Source organism: Pimephales promelas, chromosome 21, assembly GCF_988280905.1.
Source record: "Pimephales promelas chromosome 21, fPimPro1.hap1.1, whole genome shotgun sequence".
Taxonomy (NCBI): Eukaryota; Metazoa; Chordata; class Actinopteri; order Cypriniformes; family Leuciscidae; genus Pimephales; species Pimephales promelas.
Window position 1 is genome coordinate 10,595,243 of NC_142789.1, and position 27,716 is coordinate 10,622,958.

The 27,716-nt window shown below is 40.0% G+C and overlaps 26 non-coding genes across 26 annotated transcripts; all 26 read right to left on the reverse strand.

Moving 5' to 3' along the window:
• Positions 1 to 564: 564 nt before the first annotated feature.
• Positions 565 to 863, reverse strand: LOC148970261 (signal recognition particle RNA). The gene has a single exon (XR_016148878.1).
• Positions 864 to 1,491: 628 nt separating this feature from the next.
• On the reverse strand, positions 1,492 to 1,790 carry LOC148970262 (signal recognition particle RNA). The gene has a single exon (XR_016148827.1).
• A 622-nt stretch (positions 1,791 to 2,412) lies between these two features.
• On the reverse strand, positions 2,413 to 2,711 carry LOC148970263 (signal recognition particle RNA). Its single transcript, XR_016148934.1, has one exon.
• A 951-nt stretch (positions 2,712 to 3,662) lies between these two features.
• Positions 3,663 to 3,961, reverse strand: LOC148970264 (signal recognition particle RNA). Its single transcript, XR_016148752.1, has one exon.
• A 624-nt stretch (positions 3,962 to 4,585) lies between these two features.
• LOC148970265 (signal recognition particle RNA) lies at positions 4,586 to 4,884 on the reverse strand. The gene has a single exon (XR_016148852.1).
• Positions 4,885 to 5,835: 951 nt separating this feature from the next.
• Positions 5,836 to 6,134, reverse strand: LOC148970266 (signal recognition particle RNA). The gene has a single exon (XR_016148838.1).
• A 630-nt stretch (positions 6,135 to 6,764) lies between these two features.
• Positions 6,765 to 7,063, reverse strand: LOC148970267 (signal recognition particle RNA). The gene has a single exon (XR_016148828.1).
• A 622-nt stretch (positions 7,064 to 7,685) lies between these two features.
• LOC148970268 (signal recognition particle RNA) lies at positions 7,686 to 7,984 on the reverse strand. Its single transcript, XR_016148935.1, has one exon.
• Positions 7,985 to 8,929: 945 nt separating this feature from the next.
• Positions 8,930 to 9,228, reverse strand: LOC148970269 (signal recognition particle RNA). The gene has a single exon (XR_016148802.1).
• Positions 9,229 to 9,850: 622 nt separating this feature from the next.
• Positions 9,851 to 10,149, reverse strand: LOC148970270 (signal recognition particle RNA). Its single transcript, XR_016148999.1, has one exon.
• Positions 10,150 to 11,100: 951 nt separating this feature from the next.
• Positions 11,101 to 11,399, reverse strand: LOC148970271 (signal recognition particle RNA). Its single transcript, XR_016148749.1, has one exon.
• Positions 11,400 to 12,022: 623 nt separating this feature from the next.
• LOC148970272 (signal recognition particle RNA) lies at positions 12,023 to 12,321 on the reverse strand. Its single transcript, XR_016148936.1, has one exon.
• Positions 12,322 to 13,273: 952 nt separating this feature from the next.
• LOC148970273 (signal recognition particle RNA) lies at positions 13,274 to 13,572 on the reverse strand. Its single transcript, XR_016148763.1, has one exon.
• Positions 13,573 to 14,194: 622 nt separating this feature from the next.
• On the reverse strand, positions 14,195 to 14,493 carry LOC148970274 (signal recognition particle RNA). Its single transcript, XR_016148937.1, has one exon.
• Positions 14,494 to 15,444: 951 nt separating this feature from the next.
• LOC148970275 (signal recognition particle RNA) lies at positions 15,445 to 15,743 on the reverse strand. Its single transcript, XR_016148764.1, has one exon.
• Positions 15,744 to 16,367: 624 nt separating this feature from the next.
• LOC148970276 (signal recognition particle RNA) lies at positions 16,368 to 16,666 on the reverse strand. The gene has a single exon (XR_016148737.1).
• A 620-nt stretch (positions 16,667 to 17,286) lies between these two features.
• On the reverse strand, positions 17,287 to 17,585 carry LOC148970277 (signal recognition particle RNA). The gene has a single exon (XR_016148938.1).
• Positions 17,586 to 18,536: 951 nt separating this feature from the next.
• On the reverse strand, positions 18,537 to 18,835 carry LOC148970278 (signal recognition particle RNA). Its single transcript, XR_016149036.1, has one exon.
• Positions 18,836 to 19,787: 952 nt separating this feature from the next.
• LOC148970279 (signal recognition particle RNA) lies at positions 19,788 to 20,086 on the reverse strand. Its single transcript, XR_016148765.1, has one exon.
• Positions 20,087 to 20,708: 622 nt separating this feature from the next.
• On the reverse strand, positions 20,709 to 21,007 carry LOC148970280 (signal recognition particle RNA). Its single transcript, XR_016148939.1, has one exon.
• A 951-nt stretch (positions 21,008 to 21,958) lies between these two features.
• Positions 21,959 to 22,257, reverse strand: LOC148970281 (signal recognition particle RNA). The gene has a single exon (XR_016148766.1).
• Positions 22,258 to 22,881: 624 nt separating this feature from the next.
• LOC148970282 (signal recognition particle RNA) lies at positions 22,882 to 23,180 on the reverse strand. Its single transcript, XR_016148739.1, has one exon.
• A 620-nt stretch (positions 23,181 to 23,800) lies between these two features.
• On the reverse strand, positions 23,801 to 24,099 carry LOC148970283 (signal recognition particle RNA). Its single transcript, XR_016148940.1, has one exon.
• Positions 24,100 to 25,050: 951 nt separating this feature from the next.
• Positions 25,051 to 25,349, reverse strand: LOC148970284 (signal recognition particle RNA). The gene has a single exon (XR_016149037.1).
• A 625-nt stretch (positions 25,350 to 25,974) lies between these two features.
• LOC148970285 (signal recognition particle RNA) lies at positions 25,975 to 26,273 on the reverse strand. The gene has a single exon (XR_016148740.1).
• A 951-nt stretch (positions 26,274 to 27,224) lies between these two features.
• Positions 27,225 to 27,523, reverse strand: LOC148970286 (signal recognition particle RNA). The gene has a single exon (XR_016148966.1).
• Positions 27,524 to 27,716: the final 193 nt, after the last annotated feature.

Consider the following 27,716-nt stretch of genomic DNA (forward strand, 5'->3'; position numbering starts at 1 on the left):
ATTTATACGAATTGGCCAATTCGTAAAATATGTACGATTTAGCTAAATCGTACTAATTCGTACGAGTGAGGTCGTAAGAATTCTTACGAATTACCCACTTTTTAATCATTCCTCGAATTCGTACGATTGGTCGTGAGATCGGCTTGAGCTGTGTAACCACATATAGGCCCTAGCCTGAGTTTTTATTTTTTTGTATTTTTTTTTAGCAACTAGCCTATTTCTCTTAATCTATTCTAATTGGTAACTTTAAAAATAAAAAGAAGTGATCTTAGCTTAACAAATCAATCATTTGCTTTATCTATAGATTTTCAGCTATTTGATCATTAAATATGTATTATAGGCTATTTTTAAAATACGGACAACTAAATTACATTTGTGAGACATTACAAAAATATAAGGCATTGGTGTAAATGTATCTAACAGGGAAGCCATATAGAAAAAATTTACTTTATTATGATAAATGAAGACTGGATTGGAAAGTTTTATTTGGCCATTAGTGGCTTTATTTTGTGTTCATTTGTTGTTGCTGCTGTTTATTAGATTCCACAGAATAACTGTTCACACAAAAGACCGAGTCTCGCTGTATCGCTCAGGCTGCACTGCAGAGTCTATTCACAGGCGCGATCCCACTACTGATCGACACGGGGACTTTGACCTGCTTCGTCTCCGACCTGGGCCGGTTCACCCCTCCTTAGGCGACCTGGTGGTCCCGGGCTCCCCCAGAAGCACCATATCGATACCGAACTTAGCACGGACACCCGATCGACATAGTCCACTGCAGTCCAGAACACCTGAGCTCAAGCAATCCACCACCCTCAACCTCCCAGTAGCTTGGACTACAGGCGCGCGCCACTGCACCCGGCTAGAGCTGTGAGAATCAGCGCTGCTACTGAATCCAGTGGCTCACAGCGCCCTCTAGTGTATGAAAACAAAATACCAGGGAATGATTAGGCAGGATCCGATGAACTAAAGCATTTTACAATCTCTTTGGTAGCTATATTGTTAAAGGTAAGTAGTACATTGTCTTATTTATGCATTTTTTAATTGCTAAATTATTTTTGCACAATACATTTAGATTATAGCTATCTAACCACATGTAGGCCCTAGCCTGAGTTTTTTTTTTTTTATTATTATCCACTAGCATATTTATCTTAATCTATTCTAATTGGTAACTTTAAAAATTAAATAAAGTGATCTTAGTTTAACAAATCAATCGTTTGCTTTATATATAGATTTTCAGCAGTTTGATCATTAAATATCTTTAATAGGCTATTTGTAAAATACGGACATCTAAACTACATTTGTGATACATTAAAAAATATAAGGCATTGGTGTAAATGTATCTAACAGGGAAGCCATATAGAAAAAATGTACTTTATTATAATAAATGAAGACTGGATTGGACAGTTTTATTTGGCCATTAAGGGCTTTATTTTATGTTCATTTGTTGTTGCTGTTATTTATTAGATTTCACAGAATAACTGTTCACACAAAAGAATGGGTCTCACTGTATCGCTCAGGCTGCACTGCAGAGTCTATTCACCGGCGCGATCCCACTACTGATCGACACGGGGACTTTGACCTGCTTCGTCTCCGACCTGGGCCGGTTCACCCCTCCTTAGGCGACCTGGTGGTCCCGGGCTCCCCCAGAAGCACCATATCGATACCGAACTTAGCACGGACACCCGATCGACATAGTCCACTGCAGTCCAGAACCCCTGAGCTCAAGCAATCCACCAGCCTCAGCCTCCCAGTAGCTTGGACTACAGGCGCGCGCCACTGCACCCGGCGAGAGCTGTGAGAATCAGCGCTGCTACTGAATCCAGTGGCTCACAGCGCCCTCTAGTGTATGAAAACAAAATACCAGGGAATGATTAGGCAGGATCCGATGAACTAAAGCATTTTACAATCTCTTTGGTAGCTATATTGTTAAAGGTAAGTAGTACATTGTCTTATTTATGCATTTTTTAATTGCTAAATTATTTTTGCACAATACATTTAAATTATAGCTATCTAACCACATGTAGGCCCTAGCCTGAGTTTTTTTTTTTTTATCCACTAGCATATTTATCTTAATCTATTCTAATTGGTAACTTTAAAAATTAAATAAAGTGATCTTAGTTTAACAAATCAATTGTTTGCTTTATATATAGATTTTCAGCAGTTTGATCATTAAATATCTTTAATAGGCTATTTGTAAAATACGGACATCTAAACTACATTTGTGATACATTAAAAAATATAAGGCATTGGTGTAAATGTATCTAACAGGGAAGCCATATAGAAAAAATGTACTTTATTATAATAAATGAAGACTGGATTGGACAGTTTTATTTGGCCATTAAGGGCTTTATTTTATGTTAATTTGTTGTTGCTGTTATTTATTAGATTTCACAGAATAACTGTTCAGACAAAAGAATGGGTCTCACTGTATCGCTCAGGCAGCACTGCAGTGTCTATTCACAGGCACGATCCCACTACTGATCGCCACGGGGATTTTGACCTGCTTCGTCTCCGACCTGGGCCGGTTCACCCCTCCTTAGGCGACCTGGTGGTCCCGGGCTCCCCCAGGAACACCATATCGATACCGAACTTAGCGCGGACACCCAATCGACATAGTCCACTGCAGTACAGAACCCCTGAGCTCAAGAGATCCACCAGCCTCAGCCTCCCAGTAGCTTGGACTACAGGCACGCGCCACTGCACCTGGCGAGAGCTGTGAGAATCAGCGCTGCTCCTGAATCCAGTGGCTCACAGCGCCCTCTAGTGTATGAAAACAAAATACCAGGGAATGATTAGGCAGGATCCGATGAACTAAAGCATTTTACAATCTCTTTGGTAGCTATATTGTTAAAGATAAGTAGTACATTGTCTTATTTATGCATTTTTTAATTGCTAAATTATTTTTGCACAACGCATTTAAATTATAGCTGTCCTACGCTATCTCACGACCAATTCGTACGAATTCGACGAATGATTAAAAAGTGGCTAATTCGTACTAATTCGTACAACCTCACTCATACGAATTCGTACGATTTGTCTAAACCCACGTGATGGTTAGGTTTAGGGGCGGGGTAAGGGTCAGGTCATTCGTACGAATTTATACGAATTGGCCAATTCGTAAAATATGTACGATTTAGCAAAATCATACTAATTCGTACGAGTGAGGTCGTAAGAATTCTTACGAATTACCCACTTTTCAATCTTTCCTCGAATTCGTACGATTGGTCGTGAGATCGGCTTGAGCTGTGTAACCACATATAGGCCCTAGCCTGAGTTTTTATTTTTTTGTATTTTTTTTTAGCAACTAGCCTATTTCTCTTAATCTATTCTAATTGGTAACTTTAAAAATAAAAAGAAGTGATCTTAGCTTAACAAATCAATCATTTGCTTTATCTATAGATTTTCAGCTATTTGATCATTAAATATGTATTATAGGCTATTTTTAAAATACGGACAACTAAATTACATTTGTGAGACATTACAAAAATATAAGGCATTGGTGTAAATGTATCTAACAGGGAAGCCATATAGAAAAAATTTACTTTATTATGATAAATGAAGACTGGATTGGAAAGTTTTATTTGGCCATTAGTGGCTTTATTTTGTGTTCATTTGTTGTTGCTGCTGTTTATTAGATTCCACAGAATAACTGTTCACACAAAAGACCGAGTCTCGCTGTATCGCTCAGGCTGCACTGCAGAGTCTATTCACAGGCGCGATCCCACTACTGATCGACACGGGGACTTTGACCTGCTTCGTCTCCGACCTGGGCCGGTTCACCCCTCCTTAGGCGACCTGGTGGTCCCGGGCTCCCCCAGAAGCACCATATCGATACCGAACTTAGCACGGACACCCGATCGACATAGTCCACTGCAGTCCAGAACCCCTGAGCTCAAGCAATCCACCAGCCTCAGCCTCCCAGTAGCTTGGACTACAGGCACGCGCCACTGCACCCGGCGAGAGCTGTGAGAATCAGCGCTGCTACTGAATCCAGTGGCTCACAGCGCCCTCTAGTGTATGAAAACAAAATACCAGGGAATGATTAGGCAGGATCCGATGAACTAAAGCATTTTACAATCTCTTTGGTAGCTATATTGTTAAAGGTAAGTAGTACATTGTCTTATTTATGCATTTTTAATTGCTAAATTATTTTTGCACAATACATTTAGATTATAGCTATCTAACCACATGTAGGCCCTAGCCTGAGTTTTTTTTTTTTTTTTATCCACTAGCATATTTATCTTAATCTATTCTAATTGGTAACTTTAAAAATTAAATAAAGTGACCTTAGTTTAACAAATCAATCGTTTGCTTTATATATAGATTTTCAGCAGTTTGATCATTAAATATCTTTAATAGGCTATTTGTAAAATACGGACATCTAAACTACATTTGTGATACATTAAAAAATATAAGGCATTGGTGTAAATGTATCTAACAGGGAAGCCATATAGAAAAAATGTACTTTATTATAATAAATGAAGACTGGATTGGACAGTTTTATTTGGCCATTAAGGGCTTTATTTTATGTTCATTTGTTGTTGCTGTTATTTATTAGATTTCACAGAATAACTGTTCACACAAAAGAATGGGTCTCACTGTATCGCTCAGGCAGCACTGCAGTGTCTATTCCCAGGCACGATCCCACTACTGATCGACACGGGGACTTTGACCTGCTTCGTCTCCGACCTGGGCCGGTTCACCCCTCCTTAGGCGACCTGGTGGTCCCGGGCTCCCCCAGGAACACCATATCGATACCGAACTTAGCGCGGACACCCAATCGACATAGTCCACTGCAGTCCAGAACCCCCGAGCTCAAGAGATCCACCAGCCTCAGCCTCCCAGTAGCTTGGACTACAGGCACACGCCACTGCACCCGGCGAGAGCTGTGAGAATCAGCGCTGCTCCTGAATCCAGTGGCTCACAGCGCCCTCTAGTGTATGAAAACAAAATACCAGGGAATGATTAGGCAGGATCCGATGAACTAAAGCATTTTACAATCTCTTTTGTAGCTATATTGTTAAAGATAAGTAGTACATTGTCTTATTTATGCATTTTTTAATTGCTAAATTATTTTTGCACAACGCATTTAAATTATAGCTGTCCTACGCTATCTCACGACCAATTCGTATGAATTCGACGAATGATTAAAAAGTGGCTAATTCGTACTAATTCGTACAACCTCACTCATACGAATTCGTACGATTTGTCTAAACCCACGTGATGGTTAGGTTTAGGGGCGGGGTAAGGGTCAGGTCATTCGTACGAATTTATACGAATTGGCCAATTCGTAAAATATGTACGATTTAGCTAAATCGTACTAATTCGTACGAGTGAGGTCGTAAGAATTCTTACGAATTACCCACTTTTTAATCATTCCTCGAATTCGTACGATTGGTCGTGAGATCGGCTTGAGCTGTGTAACCACATATAGGCCCTAGCCTGAGTTTTTATTTTTTTGTATTTTTTTTTAGCAACTAGCCTATTTCTCTTAATCTATTCTAATTGGTAACTTTAAAAATAAAAAGAAGTGATCTTAGCTTAACAAATCAATCATTTGCTTTATCTATAGATTTTCAGCTATTTGATCATTAAATATGTATTATAGGCTATTTTTAAAATACGGACAACTAAATTACATTTGTGAGACATTACAAAAATATAAGGCATTGGTGTAAATGTATCTAACAGGGAAGCCATATAGAAAAAATTTACTTTATTATGATAAATGAAGACTGGATTGGAAAGTTTTATTTGGCCATTAGTGGCTTTATTTTGTGTTCATTTGTTGTTGCTGCTGTTTATTAGATTCCACAGAATAACTGTTCACACAAAAGACCGAGTCTCGCTGTATCGCTCAGGCTGCACTGCAGAGTCTATTCACAGGCGCGATCCCACTACTGATCGACACGGGGACTTTGACCTGCTTCGTCTCCGACCTGGGCCGGTTCACCCCTCCTTAGGCGACCTGGTGGTCCCGGGCTCCCCCAGAAGCACCATATCGATACCGAACTTAGCACGGACACCCGATCGACATAGTCCACTGCAGTCCAGAACACCTGAGCTCAAGCAATCCACCACCCTCAACCTCCCAGTAGCTTGGACTACAGGTGCGCGCCACTGCACCCGGCAAGAGCTGTGAGAATCAGCGCTGCTACTGAATCCAGTGGCTCACAGCGCCCTCTAGTGTATGAAAACAAAATACCAGGGAATGATTAGGCAGGATCCGATGAACTAAAGCATTTTACAATCTCTTTGGTAGCTATATTGTTAAAGGTAAGTAGTACATTGTCTTATTTATGCATTTTTTAATTGCTAAATTATTTTTGCACAATACATTTAGATTATAGCTATCTAACCACATGTAGGCCCTAGCCTGAGTTTTTTTTTTTTATTATTATTATCCACTAGCATATTTATCTTAATCTATTCTAATTGGTAACTTTAAAAATTAAATAAAGTGATCTTAGTTTAACAAATCAATCGTTTGCTTTATATATAGATTTTCAGCAGTTTGATCATTAAATATCTTTAATAGGCTATTTGTAAAATACGGACATCTAAACTACATTTGTGATACATTAAAAAATATAAGGCATTGGTGTAAATGTATCTAACAGGGAAGCCATATAGAAAAAATGTACTTTATTATAATAAATGAAGACTGGATTGGACAGTTTTATTTGGCCATTAAGGGCTTTATTTTATGTTCATTTGTTGTTGCTGTTATTTATTAGATTTCACAGAATAACTGTTCACACAAAAGAATGGGTCTCACTGTATCGCTCAGGCTGCACTGCAGAGTCTATTCACCGGCGCGATCCCACTACTGATCGACACGGGGACTTTGACCTGCTTCGTCTCCGACCTGGGCCGGTTCACCCCTCCTTAGGCGACCTGGTGGTCCCGGGCTCCCCCAGAAGCACCATATCGATACCGAACTTAGCACGGACACCCGATCGACATAGTCCACTGCAGTCCAGAACCCCTGAGCTCAAGCAATCCACCAGCCTCAGCCTCCCAGTAGCTTGGACTACAGGCGCGCGCCACTGCACCCGGCGAGAGCTGTGAGAATCAGCGCTGCTACTGAATCCAGTGGCTCACAGCGCCCTCTAGTGTATGAAAACAAAATACCAGGGAATGATTAGGCAGGATCCGATGAACTAAAGCATTTTACAATCTCTTTGGTAGCTATATTGTTAAAGGTAAGTAGTACATTGTCTTATTTATGCATTTTTTAATTGCTAAATTATTTTTGCACAATACATTTAAATTATAGCTATCTAACCACATGTAGGCCCTAGCCTGAGTTTTTTTTTTTTTATCCACTAGCATATTTATCTTAATCTATTCTAATTGGTAACTTTAAAAATTAAATAAAGTGATCTTAGTTTAACAAATCAATTGTTTGCTTTATATATAGATTTTCAGCAGTTTGATCATTAAATATCTTTAATAGGCTATTTGTAAAATACGGACATCTAAACTACATTTGTGATACATTAAAAAATATAAGGCATTGGTGTAAATGTATCTAACAGGGAAGCCATATAGAAAAAATGTACTTTATTATAATAAATGAAGACTGGATTGGACAGTTTTATTTGGCCATTAAGGGCTTTATTTTATGTTAATTTGTTGTTGCTGTTATTTATTAGATTTCACAGAATAACTGTTCAGACAAAAGAATGGGTCTCACTGTATCGCTCAGGCAGCACTGCAGTGTCTATTCACAGGCACGATCCCACTACTGATCGCCACGGGGATTTTGACCTGCTTCGTCTCCGACCTGGGCCGGTTCACCCCTCCTTAGGCGACCTGGTGGTCCCGGGCTCCCCCAGGAACACCATATCGATACCGAACTTAGCGCGGACACCCAATCGACATAGTCCACTGCAGTACAGAACCCCTGAGCTCAAGAGATCCACCAGCCTCAGCCTCCCAGTAGCTTGGACTACAGGCACGCGCCACTGCACCTGGCGAGAGCTGTGAGAATCAGCGCTGCTCCTGAATCCAGTGGCTCACAGCGCCCTCTAGTGTATGAAAACAAAATACCAGGGAATGATTAGGCAGGATCCGATGAACTAAAGCATTTTACAATCTCTTTGGTAGCTATATTGTTAAAGATAAGTAGTACATTGTCTTATTTATGCATTTTTTAATTGCTAAATTATTTTTGCACAACGTATTTAAATTATAGCTGTCCTACGCTATCTCACGGCCAATTCGTACGAATTCGACGAATGATTAAAAAGTGGCTAATTCGTACTAATTCGTACAACCTCACTCATACGAATTCGTACGATTTGTCTAAACCCACGTGATGGTTAGGTTTAGGGGCGGGGTAAGGGTCAGGTCATTCGTACGAATTCATACGAATTGGCCAATTCGTAAAATATGTACGATTTAGCAAAATCGTACTAATTCGTACGAGTGAGGTCGTAAGAATTCTTACGAATTACCCACTTTTTAATCATTCCTCGAATTCGTACGATTGGTCGTGAGATCGGCTTGAGCTGTCTAACCACATATAGGCCCTAGCCTGAGTTTTATTTTTTTGTATTTTTTTTTAGCAACTAGCCTATTTCTCTTAATCTATTCTAATTGGTAACTTTAAAAATAAAATGAAGTGATCTTACCTTAACAAATCAATCATTTGCTTTATCTATAGATTTTCAGCTGTTTGATCATTAAATATGTATTATAGGCTATTTTTAAAATACGGACAACTAAATTGTGAGACATTACAAAAATATAAGGCATTGGTGAAAATGTATCTAACAGGGAAGCCATATAGAAAAAAAATTACTTTATTATGATAAATGAAGACTGGATTGGAAAGTTTTATTTGGCCATTAGTGGCTTTATTTTGTGTTCATTTGTTGTTGCTGCTGTTTATTAGATTCCACGGAATAACTGTTCACACAAAAGACCGAGTCTCGCTGTATCGCTCAGGCTGCACTGCAGAGTCTATTCACAGGCGCGATCCCACTACTGATCGACACGGGGACTTTGACCTGCTTCGTCTCCGACCTGGGCCGGTTCACCCCTCCTTAGGCGACCTGGTGGTCCCGGGCTCCCCCAGAAGCACTATATCGATACCGAACTTAGCACGGACACCCGATCGACATAGTCCACTGCAGTCCAGAACCCCTGAGCTCAAGCAATCCACCAGCCTCAGCCTCCCAGTAGCTTGGACTACAGGCGCGCGCCACTGCACCCGGCGAGAGCTGTGAGAATCAGTGCTGCTACTGAATCCAGTGGCTCACAGCGCCCTCTAGTGTATGAAAACAAAATACCAGGGAATGATTAGGCAGGATCCGATGAACTAAAGCATTTTACAATCTCTTTGGTAGCTATATTGTTAAAGGTAAGTAGTACATTGTCTTATTTATGCATTTTTTAATTGCTAAATTATTTTTGCACAATACATTTAAATTATAGCTATCTAACCACATGTAGGCCCTAGCCTGAGTTTTTTTTTTTTTATCCACTAGCATATTTATCTTAATCTATTCTAATTGGTAACTTTAAAAATTAAATAAAGTGATCTTAGTTTAACAAATCAATCGTTTGCTTTATATATAGATTTTCAGCAGTTTGATCATTAAATTTCTTTAATAGGCTATTTGTAAAATACGGACATCTAAACTACATTTGTGATACATTAAAAAATATAAGGCATTGGTGTAAATGTATCTAACAGGGAAGCCATATAGAAAAAATGTACTTTATTATAATAAATGAAGACTGGATTGGACAGTTTTATTTGGCCATTAAGGGCTTTATTTTATGTTCATTTGTTGTTGCTGTTATTTATTAGATTTCACAGAATAACTGTTCACACAAAAGAATGGGTCTCACTGTATCGCTCAGGCAGCACTGCAGTGTCTATTCACAGGCACGATCCCACTACTGATCGCCACGGGGATTTTGACCTGCTTCATCTCCGACCTGGGCCGGTTCACCCCTCCTTAGGCGACCTGGTGGTCCCGGGCTCCCCCAGGAACACCATATCGATACCGAACTTAGCGCGGACACCCAATCGACATAGTCCACTGCAGTCCAGAACCCCTGAGCTCAAGAGATCCACCAGCCTCAGCCTCCCAGTAGCTTGGACTACAGGCACGCGCCACTGCACCTGGCGAGAGCTGTGAGAATCAGCGCTGCTCCTGAATCCAGAGGCTCACAGCGCCCTCTAGTGTATGAAAACAAAATACCAGGGAATGATTAGGCAGGATCCGATGAACTAAAGCATTTTACAATCTCTTTGGTAGCTATATTGTTAAAGATAAGTAGTACATTGTCTTATTTATGCATTTTTTAATTGCTAAATTATTTTTGCACAACGCATTTAAATTATAGCTGTCCTACGCTATCTCACGACCAATTCGTACGAATTCGACGAATGATTAAAAAGTGGCTAATTCGTACTAATTCGTACAACCTCACTCATACGAATTTGTACGATTTGTCTAAACCCACGTGATGGTTAGGTTTAGGGGCGGGGTAAGGGTCAGGTCATTAGTACGAATTCATACGAATTGGCCAATTCGTAAAATATGTACGATTTAGCAAAATCGTACTAATTCGTACGAGTGAGGTCGTAAGAATTCTTACGAATTACCCACTTTTTAATCATTCCTCGAATTCGTACGATTGGTCGTGAGATCGGCTTGAGCTGTCTAACCACATATAGGCCCTAGCCTGAGTTTTTATTTTTTTGTATTTTTTTTTAGCAACTAGCCTATTTCTCTTAATCTATTCTAATTGGTAACTTTAAAAATAAAATGAAGTGATCTTACCTTAACAAATCAATCATTTGCTTTATCTATAGATTTTCAGCTATTTGATCATTAAATATGTATTATAGGCTATTTTTAAAATACGGACAACTAAATTACATTTGTGAGACATTACAAAAATATAAGGCATTGGTGTAAATGTATCTAACAGGGAAGCCATATAGAAAAAATTTACTTTATTATGATAAATGAAGACTGGATTGGAAAGTTTTATTTGGCCATTAGTGGCTTTATTTTGTGTTCATTTGTTGTTGCTGCTGTTTATTAGATTCCACAGAATAACTGTTCACACAAAAGACCGAGTCTCGCTGTATCGCTCAGGCTGCACTGCAGAGTCTATTCACAGGCGCGATCCCACTACTGATCAACACGGGGACTTTGACCTGCTTCGTCTCCGACCTGGGCCGGTTCACCCCTCCTTAGGCGACCTGGTGGTCCTGGGCTCCCCCAGAAGCACCATATCGATACCGAACTTAGCACGGACACCCGATCGACATAGTCCACTGCAGTCCAGAACCCCTGAGCTCAAGCAATCCACCAGCCTCAGCCTCCCAGTAGCTTGGACTACAGGCACGCGCCACTGCACCCGGCGAGAGCTGTGAGAATCAGCGCTGCTACTGAATCCAGTGGCTCACAGCGCCCTCTAGTGTATGAAAACAAAATACCAGGGAATGATTAGGCAGGATCCGATGAACTAAAGCATTTTACAATCTCTTTGGTAGCTATATTGTTAAAGGTAAGTAGTACATTGTCTTATTTATGCATTTTTTAATTGCTAAATTATTTTTGCACAATACATTTAAATTATAGCTATCTAACCACATGTAGGCCCTAGCCTGAGTTTTTTTTTTTTTTATCCACTAGCATATTTATCTTAATCTATTCTAATTGGTAACTTTAAAAATTAAATAAAGTGATCTTAGTTTAACAAATCAATCGTTTGCTTTATATATAGATTTTCAGCAGTTTGATCATTAAATATCTTTAATAGGCTATTTGTAAAATACGGACATCTAAACTACATTTGTGATACATTAAAAAATATAAGGCATTGGTGTAAATGTATCTAACAGGGAAGCCATATAGAAAAAATGTACTTTATTATAATAAATGAAGACTGGATTGGACAGTTTTATTTGGCCATTAAGGGCTTTATTTTATGTTAATTTGTTGTTGCTGTTATTTATTAGATTTCACAGAATAACTGTTCAGACAAAAGAATGGGTCTCACTGTATCGCTCAGGCAGCACTGCAGTGTCTATTCACAGGCACGATCCCACTACTGATCGCCACGGGGATTTTGACCTGCTTCGTCTCCGACCTGGGCCGGTTCACCCCTCCTTAGGCGACCTGGTGGTCCCGGGCTCCCCCAGGAACACCATATCGATACCGAACTTAGCGCGGACACCCAATCGACATAGTCCACTGCAGTACAGAACCCCTGAGCTCAAGAGATCCACCAGCCTCAGCCTCCCAGTAGCTTGGACTACAGGCACGCGCCACTGCACCTGGCGAGAGCTGTGAGAATCAGCGCTGCTCCTGAATCCAGTGGCTCACAGCGCCCTCTAGTGTATGAAAACAAAATACCAGGGAATGATTAGGCAGGATCCGATGAACTAAAGCATTTTACAATCTCTTTGGTAGCTATATTGTTAAAGATAAGTAGTACATTGTCTTATTTATGCATTTTTTAATTGCTAAATTATTTTTGCACAACGCATTTAAATTATAGCTGTCCTACGCTATCTCACGACCAATTTCGTACGAATTCGACGAATAATTAAAAAGTGGCTAATTCGTACTAATTCGTACAACCTCACTCATACGAATTCGTACGATTTGTCTAAACCCACGTGATGGTTAGGTTTAGGGGCGGGGTAAGGGTCAGGTCATTCGTACGAATTTATACGAATTGGCCAATTCGTAAAATATGTACGATTTAGCAAAATCATACTAATTCGTACGAGTGAGGTCGTAAGAATTCTTACGAATTACCCACTTTTCAATCTTTCCTCGAATTCGTACGATTGGTCGTGAGATCGGCTTGAGCTGTGTAACCACATATAGGCCCTAGCCTGAGTTTTTATTTTTTTGTATTTTTTTTTAGCAACTAGCCTATTTCTCTTAATCTATTCTAATTGGTAACTTTAAAAATAAAAAGAAGTGATCTTAGCTTAACAAATCAATCATTTGCTTTATCTATAGATTTTCAGCTATTTGATCATTAAATATGTATTATAGGCTATTTTTAAAATACGGACAACTAAATTACATTTGTGAGACATTACAAAAATATAAGGCATTGGTGTAAATGTATCTAACAGGGAAGCCATATAGAAAAAATTTACTTTATTATGATAAATGAAGACTGGATTGGAAAGTTTTATTTGGCCATTAGTGGCTTTATTTTGTGTTCATTTGTTGTTGCTGCTGTTTATTAGATTCCACAGAATAACTGTTCACACAAAAGACCGAGTCTCGCTGTATCGCTCAGGCTGCACTGCAGAGTCTATTCACAGGCGCGATCCCACTACTGATCGACACGGGGACTTTGACCTGCTTCGTCTCCGACCTGGGCCGGTTCACCCCTCCTTAGGCGACCTGGTGGTCCCGGGCTCCCCCAGAAGCACCATATCGATACCGAACTTAGCACGGACACCCGATCGACATAGTCCACTGCAGTCCAGAACCCCTGAGCTCAAGCAATCCACCAGCCTCAACCTCCCAGTAGCTTGGACTACAGGCGCGCGCCACTGCACCCGGCGAGAGCTGTGAGAATCAGCGCTGCTACTGAATCCAGTGGCTCACAGCGCCCTCTAGTGTATGAAAACAAAATACCAGGGAATGATTAGGCAGGATCCGATGAACTAAAGCATTTTACAATCTCTTTGGTAGCTATATTCTTAAAGGTAAGTAGTACATTGTCTTATTTATGCATTTTTTAATTGCTAAATTATTTTTGCACAATACATTTAAATTATAGCTATCTAACCACATGTAGGCCCTAGCCTGAGTTTTTTTTTTTTTATCCACTAGCATATTTATCTTAATCTATTCTAATTGGTAACTTTAAAAATTAAATAAAGTGATCTTAGTTTAACAAATCAATCGTTTGCTTTATATATAGATTTTCAGCAGTTTGATCATTAAATATCTTTAATAGGCTATTTGTAAAATACGGACATCTAAACTACATTTGTGATACATTAAAAAATATAAGGCATTGGTGTAAATGTATCTAACAGGGAAGCCATATAGAAAAAATGTACTTTATTATAATAAATGAAGACTGGATTGGACAGTTTTATTTGGCCATTAAGGGCTTTATTTTATGTTAATTTGTTGTTGCTGTTATTTATTAGATTTCACAGAATAACTGTTCAGACAAAAGAATGGGTCTCACTGTATCGCTCAGGCAGCACTGCAGTGTCTATTCACAGGCACGATCCCACTACTGATCGCCACGGGGATTTTGACCTGCTTCGTCTCCGACCTGGGCCGGTTCACCCCTCCTTAGGCGACCTGGTGGTCCCGGGCTCCCCCAGGAACACCATATCGATACCGAACTTAGCGCGGACACCCAATCGACATAGTCCACTGCAGTACAGAACCCCTGAGCTCAAGAGATCCACCAGCCTCAGCCTCCCAGTAGCTTGGACTACAGGCACGCGCCACTGCACCTGGCGAGAGCTGTGAGAATCAGCGCTGCTCCTGAATCCAGTGGCTCACAGCGCCCTCTAGTGTATGAAAACAAAATACCAGGGAATGATTAGGCAGGATCCGATGAACTAAAGCATTTTACAATCTCTTTGGTAGCTATATTGTTAAAGATAAGTAGTACATTGTCTTATTTATGCATTTTTTAATTGCTAAATTATTTTTGCACAACGTATTTAAATTATAGCTGTCCTACGCTATCTCACGGCCAATTCGTACGAATTCGACGAATGATTAAAAAGTGGCTAATTCGTACTAATTCGTACAACCTCACTCATACGAATTCGTACGATTTGTCTAAACCCACGTGATGGTTAGGTTTAGGGGCGGGGTAAGGGTCAGGTCATTCGTACGAATTCATACGAATTGGCCAATTCGTAAAATATGTACGATTTAGCAAAATCGTACTAATTCGTACGAGTGAGGTCGTAAGAATTCTTACGAATTACCCACTTTTTAATCATTCCTCGAATTCGTACGATTGGTCGTGAGATCGGCTTGAGCTGTCTAACCACATATAGGCCCTAGCCTGAGTTTTATTTTTTTGTATTTTTTTTTAGCAACTAGCCTATTTCTCTTAATCTATTCTAATTGGTAACTTTAAAAATAAAATGAAGTGATCTTACCTTAACAAATCAATCATTTGCTTTATCTATAGATTTTCAGCTGTTTGATCATTAAATATGTATTATAGGCTATTTTTAAAATTACGGACAACTAAATTACATTTGTGAGACATTACAAAAATATAAGGCATTGGTGTAAATGTATCTAACAGGGAAGCCATATAGAAAAAATTTACTTTATTATGATAAATGAAGACTGGATTGGAAAGTTTTATTTGGCCATTAGTGGCTTTATTTTGTGTTCATTTGTTGTTGCTGCTGTTTATTAGATTCCACGGAATAACTGTTCACACAAAAGACCGAGTCTCGCTGTATCGCTCAGGCTGCACTGCAGAGTCTATTCACAGGCGCGATCCCACTACTGATCGACACGGGGACTTTGACCTGCTTCGTCTCCGACCTGGGCCGGTTCACCCCTCCTTAGGCGACCTGGTGGTCCCGGGCTCCCCCAGAAGCACCATATCGATACCGAACTTAGCACGGACACCCGATCGACATAGTCCACTGCAGTCCAGAACCCCTGAGCTCAAGCAATCCACCAGCCTCAACCTCCCAGTAGCTTGGACTACAGGCGCGCGCCACTGCACCCGGCGAGAGCTGTGAGAATCAGCGCTGCTACTGAATCCAGTGGCTCACAGCGCCCTCTAGTGTATGAAAACAAAATACCAGGGAATGATTAGGCAGGATCCGATGAACTAAAGCATTTTACAATCTCTTTGGTAGCTATATTGTTAAAGGTAAGTAGTACATTGTCTTATTTATGCATTTTTAATTGCTAAATTATTTTTGCACAATACATTTAGATTATAGCTATCTAACCACATGTAGGCCCTAGCCTGAGTTTTTTTTTTTTTTTTATCCACTAGCATATTTATCTTAATCTATTCTAATTGGTAACTTTAAAAATTAAATAAAGTGATCTTAGTTTAACAAATCAATCGTTTGCTTTATATATAGATTTTCAGCAGTTTGATCATTAAATATCTTTAATAGGCTATTTGTAAAATACGGACATCTAAACTACATTTGTGATACATTAAAAAATATAAGGCATTGGTGTAAATGTATCTAACAGGGAAGCCATATAGAAAAAATGTACTTTATTATAATAAATGAAGACTGGATTGGACAGTTTTATTTGGCCATTAAGGGCTTTATTTCATGTTCATTTGTTGTTGCTGTTATTTATTAGATTTCACAGAATAACTGTTCACACAAAAGAATGGGTCTCACTGTATCGCTCAGGCTGCACTGCAGAGTCTATTCACAGGCGCGATCCCACTACTGATCGACACGGGGACTTTGACCTGCTTCGTCTCCGACCTGGGCCGGTTCACCCCTCCTTAGGCGACCTGGTGGTCCCGGGCTCCCCCAGAAGCACCATATCGATACCGAACTTAGCACGGACACCCGATCGACATAGTCCACTGCAGTCCAGAACCCCTGAGCTCAAGCAATCCACCAGCCTCAGCCTCCCAGTAGCTTGGACTACAGGCGCGCGCCACTGCACCCGGCGAGAGCTGTGAGAATCAGCGCTGCTACTGAATCCAGTGGCTCACAGCGCCCTCTAGTGTATGAAAACAAAATACCAGGGAATGATTAGGCAGGATCCGATGAACTAAAGCATTTTACAATCTCTTTGGTAGCTATATTGTTAAAGGTAAGTAGTACATTGTCTTATTTATGCATTTTTTAATTGCTAAATTATTTTTGCACAATACATTTAAATTATAGCTATCTAACCACATGTAGGCCCTAGCCTGAGTTTTTTTTTTTATCCACTAGCATATTTATCTTAATCTATTCTAATTGGTAACTTTAAAAATTAAATAAAGTGATCTTAGTTTAACAAATCAATCGTTTGCTTTATATATAGATTTTCAGCAGTTTGATCATTAAATATCTTTAATAGGCTATTTGTAAAATACGGACATCTAAACTACATTTGTGATACATTAAAAAATATAAGGCATTGGTGTAAATGTATCTAACAGGGAAGCCATATAGAAAAAATGTACTTTATTATAATAAATGAAGACTGGATTGGACAGTTTTATTTGGCCATTAAGGGCTTTATTTTATGTTAATTTGTTGTTGCTGTTATTTATTAGATTTCACAGAATAACTGTTCAGACAAAAGAATGGGTCTCACTGTATCGCTCAGGCAGCACTGCAGTGTCTATTCACAGGCACGATCCCACTACTGATCGCCACGGGGATTTTGACCTGCTTCGTCTCCGACCTGGGCCGGTTCACCCCTCCTTAGGCGACCTGGTGGTCCCGGGCTCCCCCAGGAACACCATATCGATACCGAACTTAGCGCGGACACCCAATCGACATAGTCCACTGCAGTACAGAACCCCTGAGCTCAAGAGATCCACCAGCCTCAGCCTCCCAGTAGCTTGGACTACAGGCACGCGCCACTGCACCTGGCGAGAGCTGTGAGAATCAGCGCTGCTCCTGAATCCAGTGGCTCACAGCGCCCTCTAGTGTATGAAAACAAAATACCAGGGAATGATTAGGCAGGATCCGATGAACTAAAGCATTTTACAATCTCTTTGGTAGCTATATTGTTAAAGATAAGTAGTACATTGTCTTATTTATGCATTTTTTAATTGCTAAATTATTTTTGCACAACGTATTTAAATTATAGCTGTCCTACGCTATCTCACGGCCAATTCGTACGAATTCGACGAATGATTAAAAAGTGGCTAATTCGTACTAATTCGTACAACCTCACTCATACGAATTCGTACGATTTGTCTAAACCCACGTGATGGTTAGGTTTAGGGGCGGGGTAAGGGTCAGGTCATTCGTACGAATTCATACGAATTGGCCAATTCGTAAAATATGTACGATTTAGCAAAATCGTACTAATTCGTACGAGTGAGGTCGTAAGAATTCTTACGAATTACCCACTTTTTAATCATTCCTCGAATTCGTACGATTGGTCGTGAGATCGGCTTGAGCTGTCTAACCACATATAGGCCCTAGCCTGAGTTTTATTTTTTTGTATTTTTTTTTTAGCAACTAGCCTATTTCTCTTAATCTATTCTAATTGGTAACTTTAAAAATAAAATGAAGTGATCTTACCTTAACAAATCAATCATTTGCTTTATCTATAGATTTTCAGCTGTTTGATCATTAAATATGTATTATAGGCTATTTTTAAAATACGGACAACTAAATTACATTTGTGAGACATTACAAAAATATAAGGCATTGGTGTAAATGTATCTAACAGGGAAGCCATATAGAAAAAAATTACTTTATTATGATAAATGAAGACTGGATTGGAAAGTTTTATTTGGCCATTAGTGGCTTTATTTTGTGTTCATTTGTTGTTGCTGCTGTTTATTAGATTCCACGGAATAACTGTTCACACAAAAGACCGAGTCTCGCTGTATCGCTCAGGCTGCACTGCAGAGTCTATTCACAGGCGCGATCCCACTACTGATCGACACGGGGACTTTGACCTGCTTCGTCTCCGACCTGGGCCGGTTCACCCCTCCTTAGGCGACCTGGTGGTCCCGGGCTCCCCCAGAAGCACCATATCGATACCGAACTTAGCACGGACACCCGATCGACATAGTCCACTGCAGTCCAGAACCCCTGAGCTCAAGCAATCCACCAGCCTCAGCCTCCCAGTAGCTTGGACTACAGGCGCGCGCCACTGCACCCGGCGAGAGCTGTGAGAATCAGTGCTGCTACTGAATCCAGTGGCTCACAGCGCCCTCTAGTGTATGAAAACAAAATACCAGGGAATGATTAGGCAGGATCCGATGAACTAAAGCATTTTACAATCTCTTTGGTAGCTATATTGTTAAAGGTAAGTAGTACATTGTCTTATTTATGCATTTTTTAATTGCTAAATTATTTTTGCACAACGCATTTAAATTATAGCTGTCCTACGCTATCTCACGACCAATTTCGTACGAATTCGACGAATAATTAAAAAGTGGCTAATTCGTACTAATTCGTACAACCTCACTCATACGAATTCGTACGATTTGTCTAAACCCACGTGATGGTTAGGTTTAGGGGCGGGGTAAGGGTCAGGTCATTCGTACGAATTTATACGAATTGGCCAATTCGTAAAATATGTACGATTTAGCAAAATCATACTAATTCGTACGAGTGAGGTCGTAAGAATTCTTACGAATTACCCACTTTTCAATCTTTCCTCGAATTCGTACGATTGGTCGTGAGATCGGCTTGAGCTGTGTAACCACATATAGGCCCTAGCCTGAGTTTTTATTTTTTTGTATTTTTTTTTAGCAACTAGCCTATTTCTCTTAATCTATTCTAATTGGTAACTTTAAAAATAAAAAGAAGTGATCTTAGCTTAACAAATCAATCATTTGCTTTATCTATAGATTTTCAGCTATTTGATCATTAAATATGTATTATAGGCTATTTTTAAAATACGGACAACTAAATTACATTTGTGAGACATTACAAAAATATAAGGCATTGGTGTAAATGTATCTAACAGGGAAGCCATATAGAAAAAATTTACTTTATTATGATAAATGAAGACTGGATTGGAAAGTTTTATTTGGCCATTAGTGGCTTTATTTTGTGTTCATTTGTTGTTGCTGCTGTTTATTAGATTCCACAGAATAACTGTTCACACAAAAGACCGAGTCTCGCTGTATCGCTCAGGCTGCACTGCAGAGTCTATTCACAGGCGCGATCCCACTACTGATCGACACGGGGACTTTGACCTGCTTCGTCTCCGACCTGGGCCGGTTCACCCCTCCTTAGGCGACCTGGTGGTCCCGGGCTCCCCCAGAAGCACCATATCGATACCGAACTTAGCACGGACACCCGATCGACATAGTCCACTGCAGTCCAGAACCCCTGAGCTCAAGCAATCCACCAGCCTCAACCTCCCAGTAGCTTGGACTACAGGCGCGCGCCACTGCACCCGGCGAGAGCTGTGAGAATCAGCGCTGCTACTGAATCCAGTGGCTCACAGCGCCCTCTAGTGTATGAAAACAAAATACCAGGGAATGATTAGGCAGGATCCGATGAACTAAAGCATTTTACAATCTCTTTGGTAGCTATATTCTTAAAGGTAAGTAGTACATTGTCTTATTTATGCATTTTTTAATTGCTAAATTATTTTTGCACAATACATTTAAATTATAGCTATCTAACCACATGTAGGCCCTAGCCTGAGTTTTTTTTTTTTTATCCACTAGCATATTTATCTTAATCTATTCTAATTGGTAACTTTAAAAATTAAATAAAGTGATCTTAGTTTAACAAATCAATCGTTTGCTTTATATATAGATTTTCAGCAGTTTGATCATTAAATATCTTTAATAGGCTATTTGTAAAATACGGACATCTAAACTACATTTGTGATACATTAAAAAATATAAGGCATTGGTGTAAATGTATCTAACAGGGAAGCCATATAGAAAAAATGTACTTTATTATAATAAATGAAGACTGGATTGGACAGTTTTATTTGGCCATTAAGGGCTTTATTTTATGTTAATTTGTTGTTGCTGTTATTTATTAGATTTCACAGAATAACTGTTCAGACAAAAGAATGGGTCTCACTGTATCGCTCAGGCAGCACTGCAGTGTCTATTCACAGGCACGATCCCACTACTGATCGCCACGGGGATTTTGACCTGCTTCGTCTCCGACCTGGGCCGGTTCACCCCTCCTTAGGCGACCTGGTGGTCCCGGGCTCCCCCAGGAACACCATATCGATACCGAACTTAGCGCGGACACCCAATCGACATAGTCCACTGCAGTACAGAACCCCTGAGCTCAAGAGATCCACCAGCCTCAGCCTCCCAGTAGCTTGGACTACAGGCACGCGCCACTGCACCTGGCGAGAGCTGTGAGAATCAGCGCTGCTCCTGAATCCAGTGGCTCACAGCGCCCTCTAGTGTATGAAAACAAAATACCAGGGAATGATTAGGCAGGATCCGATGAACTAAAGCATTTTACAATCTCTTTGGTAGCTATATTGTTAAAGATAAGTAGTACATTGTCTTATTTATGCATTTTTTAATTGCTAAATTATTTTTGCACAACGTATTTAAATTATAGCTGTCCTACGCTATCTCACGGCCAATTCGTACGAATTCGACGAATGATTAAAAAGTGGCTAATTCGTACTAATTCGTACAACCTCACTCATACGAATTCGTACGATTTGTCTAAACCCACGTGATGGTTAGGTTTAGGGGCGGGGTAAGGGTCAGGTCATTCGTACGAATTCATACGAATTGGCCAATTCGTAAAATATGTACGATTTAGCAAAATCGTACTAATTCGTACGAGTGAGGTCGTAAGAATTCTTACGAATTACCCACTTTTTAATCATTCCTCGAATTCGTACGATTGGTCGTGAGATCGGCTTGAGCTGTCTAACCACATATAGGCCCTAGCCTGAGTTTTATTTTTTTGTATTTTTTTTTAGCAACTAGCCTATTTCTCTTAATCTATTCTAATTGGTAACTTTAAAAATAAAATGAAGTGATCTTACCTTAACAAATCAATCATTTGCTTTATCTATAGATTTTCAGCTGTTTGATCATTAAATATGTATTATAGGCTATTTTTAAAATTACGGACAACTAAATTACATTTGTGAGACATTACAAAAATATAAGGCATTGGTGTAAATGTATCTAACAGGGAAGCCATATAGAAAAAATTTACTTTATTATGATAAATGAAGACTGGATTGGAAAGTTTTATTTGGCCATTAGTGGCTTTATTTTGTGTTCATTTGTTGTTGCTGCTGTTTATTAGATTCCACGGAATAACTGTTCACACAAAAGACCGAGTCTCGCTGTATCGCTCAGGCTGCACTGCAGAGTCTATTCACAGGCGCGATCCCACTACTGATCGACACGGGGACTTTGACCTGCTTCGTCTCCGACCTGGGCCGGTTCACCCCTCCTTAGGCGACCTGGTGGTCCCGGGCTCCCCCAGAAGCACCATATCGATACCGAACTTAGCACGGACACCCGATCGACATAGTCCACTGCAGTCCAGAACCCCTGAGCTCAAGCAATCCACCAGCCTCAACCTCCCAGTAGCTTGGACTACAGGCGCGCGCCACTGCACCCGGCGAGAGCTGTGAGAATCAGCGCTGCTACTGAATCCAGTGGCTCACAGCGCCCTCTAGTGTATGAAAACAAAATACCAGGGAATGATTAGGCAGGATCCGATGAACTAAAGCATTTTACAATCTCTTTGGTAGCTATATTGTTAAAGGTAAGTAGTACATTGTCTTATTTATGCATTTTTAATTGCTAAATTATTTTTGCACAATACATTTAGATTATAGCTATCTAACCACATGTAGGCCCTAGCCTGAGTTTTTTTTTTTTTTTTATCCACTAGCATATTTATCTTAATCTATTCTAATTGGTAACTTTAAAAATTAAATAAAGTGATCTTAGTTTAACAAATCAATCGTTTGCTTTATATATAGATTTTCAGCAGTTTGATCATTAAATATCTTTAATAGGCTATTTGTAAAATACGGACATCTAAACTACATTTGTGATACATTAAAAAATATAAGGCATTGGTGTAAATGTATCTAACAGGGAAGCCATATAGAAAAAATGTACTTTATTATAATAAATGAAGACTGGATTGGACAGTTTTATTTGGCCATTAAGGGCTTTATTTCATGTTCATTTGTTGTTGCTGTTATTTATTAGATTTCACAGAATAACTGTTCACACAAAAGAATGGGTCTCACTGTATCGCTCAGGCTGCACTGCAGAGTCTATTCACAGGCGCGATCCCACTACTGATCGACACGGGGACTTTGACCTGCTTCGTCTCCGACCTGGGCCGGTTCACCCCTCCTTAGGCGACCTGGTGGTCCCGGGCTCCCCCAGAAGCACCATATCGATACCGAACTTAGCACGGACACCCGATCGACATAGTCCACTGCAGTCCAGAACCCCTGAGCTCAAGCAATCCACCAGCCTCAGCCTCCCAGTAGCTTGGACTACAGGCGCGCGCCACTGCACCCGGCGAGAGCTGTGAGAATCAGCGCTGCTACTGAATCCAGTGGCTCACAGCGCCCTCTAGTGTATGAAAACAAAATACCAGGGAATGATTAGGCAGGATCCGATGAACTAAAGCATTTTACAATCTCTTTGGTAGCTATATTGTTAAAGGTAAGTAGTACATTGTCTTATTTATGCATTTTTTAATTGCTAAATTATTTTTGCACAATACATTTAAATTATAGCTATCTAACCACATGTAGGCCCTAGCCTGAGTTTTTTTTTTTATCCACTAGCATATTTATCTTAATCTATTCTAATTGGTAACTTTAAAAATTAAATAAAGTGATCTTAGTTTAACAAATCAATCGTTTGCTTTATATATAGATTTTCAGCAGTTTGATCATTAAATATCTTTAATAGGCTATTTGTAAAATACGGACATCTAAACTACATTTGTGATACATTAAAAAATATAAGGCATTGGTGTAAATGTATCTAACAGGGAAGCCATATAGAAAAAATGTACTTTATTATAATAAATGAAGACTGGATTGGACAGTTTTATTTGGCCATTAAGGGCTTTATTTTATGTTAATTTGTTGTTGCTGTTATTTATTAGATTTCACAGAATAACTGTTCAGACAAAAGAATGGGTCTCACTGTATCGCTCAGGCAGCACTGCAGTGTCTATTCACAGGCACGATCCCACTACTGATCGCCACGGGGATTTTGACCTGCTTCGTCTCCGACCTGGGCCGGTTCACCCCTCCTTAGGCGACCTGGTGGTCCCGGGCTCCCCCAGGAACACCATATCGATACCGAACTTAGCGCGGACACCCAATCGACATAGTCCACTGCAGTACAGAACCCCTGAGCTCAAGAGATCCACCAGCCTCAGCCTCCCAGTAGCTTGGACTACAGGCACGCGCCACTGCACCTGGCGAGAGCTGTGAGAATCAGCGCTGCTCCTGAATCCAGTGGCTCACAGCGCCCTCTAGTGTATGAAAACAAAATACCAGGGAATGATTAGGCAGGATCCGATGAACTAAAGCATTTTACAATCTCTTTGGTAGCTATATTGTTAAAGATAAGTAGTACATTGTCTTATTTATGCATTTTTTAATTGCTAAATTATTTTTGCACAACGTATTTAAATTATAGCTGTCCTACGCTATCTCACGGCCAATTCGTACGAATTCGACGAATGATTAAAAAGTGGCTAATTCGTACTAATTCGTACAACCTCACTCATACGAATTCGTACGATTTGTCTAAACCCACGTGATGGTTAGGTTTAGGGGCGGGGTAAGGGTCAGGTCATTCGTACGAATTCATACGAATTGGCCAATTCGTAAAATATGTACGATTTAGCAAAATCGTACTAATTCGTACGAGTGAGGTCGTAAGAATTCTTACGAATTACCCACTTTTTAATCATTCCTCGAATTCGTACGATTGGTCGTGAGATCGGCTTGAGCTGTCTAACCACATATAGGCCCTAGCCTGAGTTTTATTTTTTTGTATTTTTTTTTTAGCAACTAGCCTATTTCTCTTAATCTATTCTAATTGGTAACTTTAAAAATAAAATGAAGTGATCTTACCTTAACAAATCAATCATTTGCTTTATCTATAGATTTTCAGCTGTTTGATCATTAAATATGTATTATAGGCTATTTTTAAAATACGGACAACTAAATTACATTTGTGAGACATTACAAAAATATAAGGCATTGGTGTAAATGTATCTAACAGGGAAGCCATATAGAAAAAAATTACTTTATTATGATAAATGAAGACTGGATTGGAAAGTTTTATTTGGCCATTAGTGGCTTTATTTTGTGTTCATTTGTTGTTGCTGCTGTTTATTAGATTCCACGGAATAACTGTTCACACAAAAGACCGAGTCTCGCTGTATCGCTCAGGCTGCACTGCAGAGTCTATTCACAGGCGCGATCCCACTACTGATCGACACGGGGACTTTGACCTGCTTCGTCTCCGACCTGGGCCGGTTCACCCCTCCTTAGGCGACCTGGTGGTCCCGGGCTCCCCCAGAAGCACCATATCGATACCGAACTTAGCACGGACACCCGATCGACATAGTCCACTGCAGTCCAGAACCCCTGAGCTCAAGCAATCCACCAGCCTCAGCCTCCCAGTAGCTTGGACTACAGGCGCGCGCCACTGCACCCGGCGAGAGCTGTGAGAATCAGTGCTGCTACTGAATCCAGTGGCTCACAGCGCCCTCTAGTGTATGAAAACAAAATACCAGGGAATGATTAGGCAGGATCCGATGAACTAAAGCATTTTACAATCTCTTTGGTAGCTATATTGTTAAAGGTAAGTAGTACATTGTCTTATTTATGCATTTTTTAATTGCTAAATTATTTTTGCACAATACATTTAGATTATAGCTATCTAACCACATGTAGGCCCTAGCCTGAGTTTTTTTTTTTTTTTTATCCACTAGCATATTTATCTTAATCTATTCTAATTGGTAACTTTAAAAATTAAATAAAGTGATCTTAGTTTAACAAATCAATCGTTTGCTTTATATATAGATTTTCAGCAGTTTGATCATTAAATATCTTTAATAGGCTATTTGTAAAATACGGACATCTAAACTACATTTGTGATACATTAAAAAATATAAGGCATTGGTGTAAATGTATCTAACAGGGAAGCCATATAGAAAAAATGTACTTTATTATAATAAATGAAGACTGGATTGGACAGTTTTATTTGGCCATTAAGGGCTTTATTTCATGTTCATTTGTTGTTGCTGTTATTTATTAGATTTCACAGAATAACTGTTCACACAAAAGAATGGGTCTCACTGTATCGCTCAGGCTGCACTGCAGAGTCTATTCACAGGCGCGATCCCACTACTGATCGACACGGGGACTTTGACCTGCTTCGTCTCCGACCTGGGCCGGTTCACCCCTCCTTAGGCGACCTGGTGGTCCCGGGCTCCCCCAGAAGCACCATATCGATACCGAACTTAGCACGGACACCCGATCGACATAGTCCACTGCAGTCCAGAACCCCTGAGCTCAAGCAATCCACCAGCCTCAGCCTCCCAGTAGCTTGGACTACAGGCGCGCGCCACTGCACCCGGCGAGAGCTGTGAGAATCAGCGCTGCTACTGAATCCAGTGGCTCACAGCGCCCTCTAGTGTATGAAAACAAAATACCAGGGAATGATTAGGCAGGATCCGATGAACTAAAGCATTTTACAATCTCTTTGGTAGCTATATTGTTAAAGGTAAGTAGTACATTGTCTTATTTATGCATTTTTTAATTGCTAAATTATTTTTGCACAACGCATTTAAATTATAGCTGTCCTACGCTATCTCACGACCAATTCGTATGAATTCGACGAATGATTAAAAAGTGGCTAATTCGTACTAATTCGTACAACCTCACTCATACGAATTCGTACGATTTGTCTAAACCCACGTGATGGTTAGGTTTAGGGGCGGGGTAAGGGTCAGGTCATTCGTACGAATTTATACGAATTGGCCAATTCGTAAAATATGTACGATTTAGCAAAATCGTACTAATTCGTACGAGTGAGGTCGTAAGAATTCTTACGAATTACCCACTTTTTAATCATTCCTCGAATTCGTACGATTGGTCGTGAGATCGGCTTGAGCTGTGTAACCACATATAGGCCCTAGCCTGAGTTTTTATTTTTTTGTATTTTTTTTTAGCAACTAGCCTATTTCTCTTAATCTATTCTAATTGGTAACTTTAAAAATAAAAAGAAGTGATCTTAGCTTAACAAATCAATCATTTGCTTTATCTATAGATTTTCAGCTATTTGATCATTAAATATGTATTATAGGCTATTTTTAAAATACGGACAACTAAATTACATTTGTGAGACATTACAAAAATATAAGGCATTGGTGTAAATGTATCTAACAGGGAAGCCATATAGAAAAAATTTACTTTATTATGATAAATGAAGACTGGATTGGAAAGTTTTATTTGGCCATTAGTGGCTTTATTTTGTGTTCATTTGTTGTTGCTGCTGTTTATTAGATTCCACAGAATAACTGTTCACACAAAAGACCGAGTCTCGCTGTATCGCTCAGGCTGCACTGCAGAGTCTATTCACAGGCGCGATCCCACTACTGATCGACACGGGGACTTTGACCTGCTTCGTCTCCGACCTGTGCCGGTTCACCCCTCCTTAGGCGACCTGGTGGTCCCGGGCTCCCCCAGAAGCACCATATCGATACCGAACTTAGCACGGACACCCGATCGACATAGTCCACTGCAGTCCAGAACCCCTGAGCTCAAGCAATCCACCACCCTCAACCTCCCAGTAGCTTGGACTACAGGCGCGCGCCACTGCACCCGGCGAGAGCTGTGAGAATCAGCGCTGCTACTGAATCCAGTGGCTCACAGCGCCCTCTAGTGTATGAAAACAAAATACCAGGGAATGATTAGGCAGGATCCGATGAACTAAAGCATTTTACAATCTCTTTGGTAGCTATATTGTTAAAGGTAAGTAGTACATTGTCTTATTTATGCATTTTTTAATTGCTAAATTAT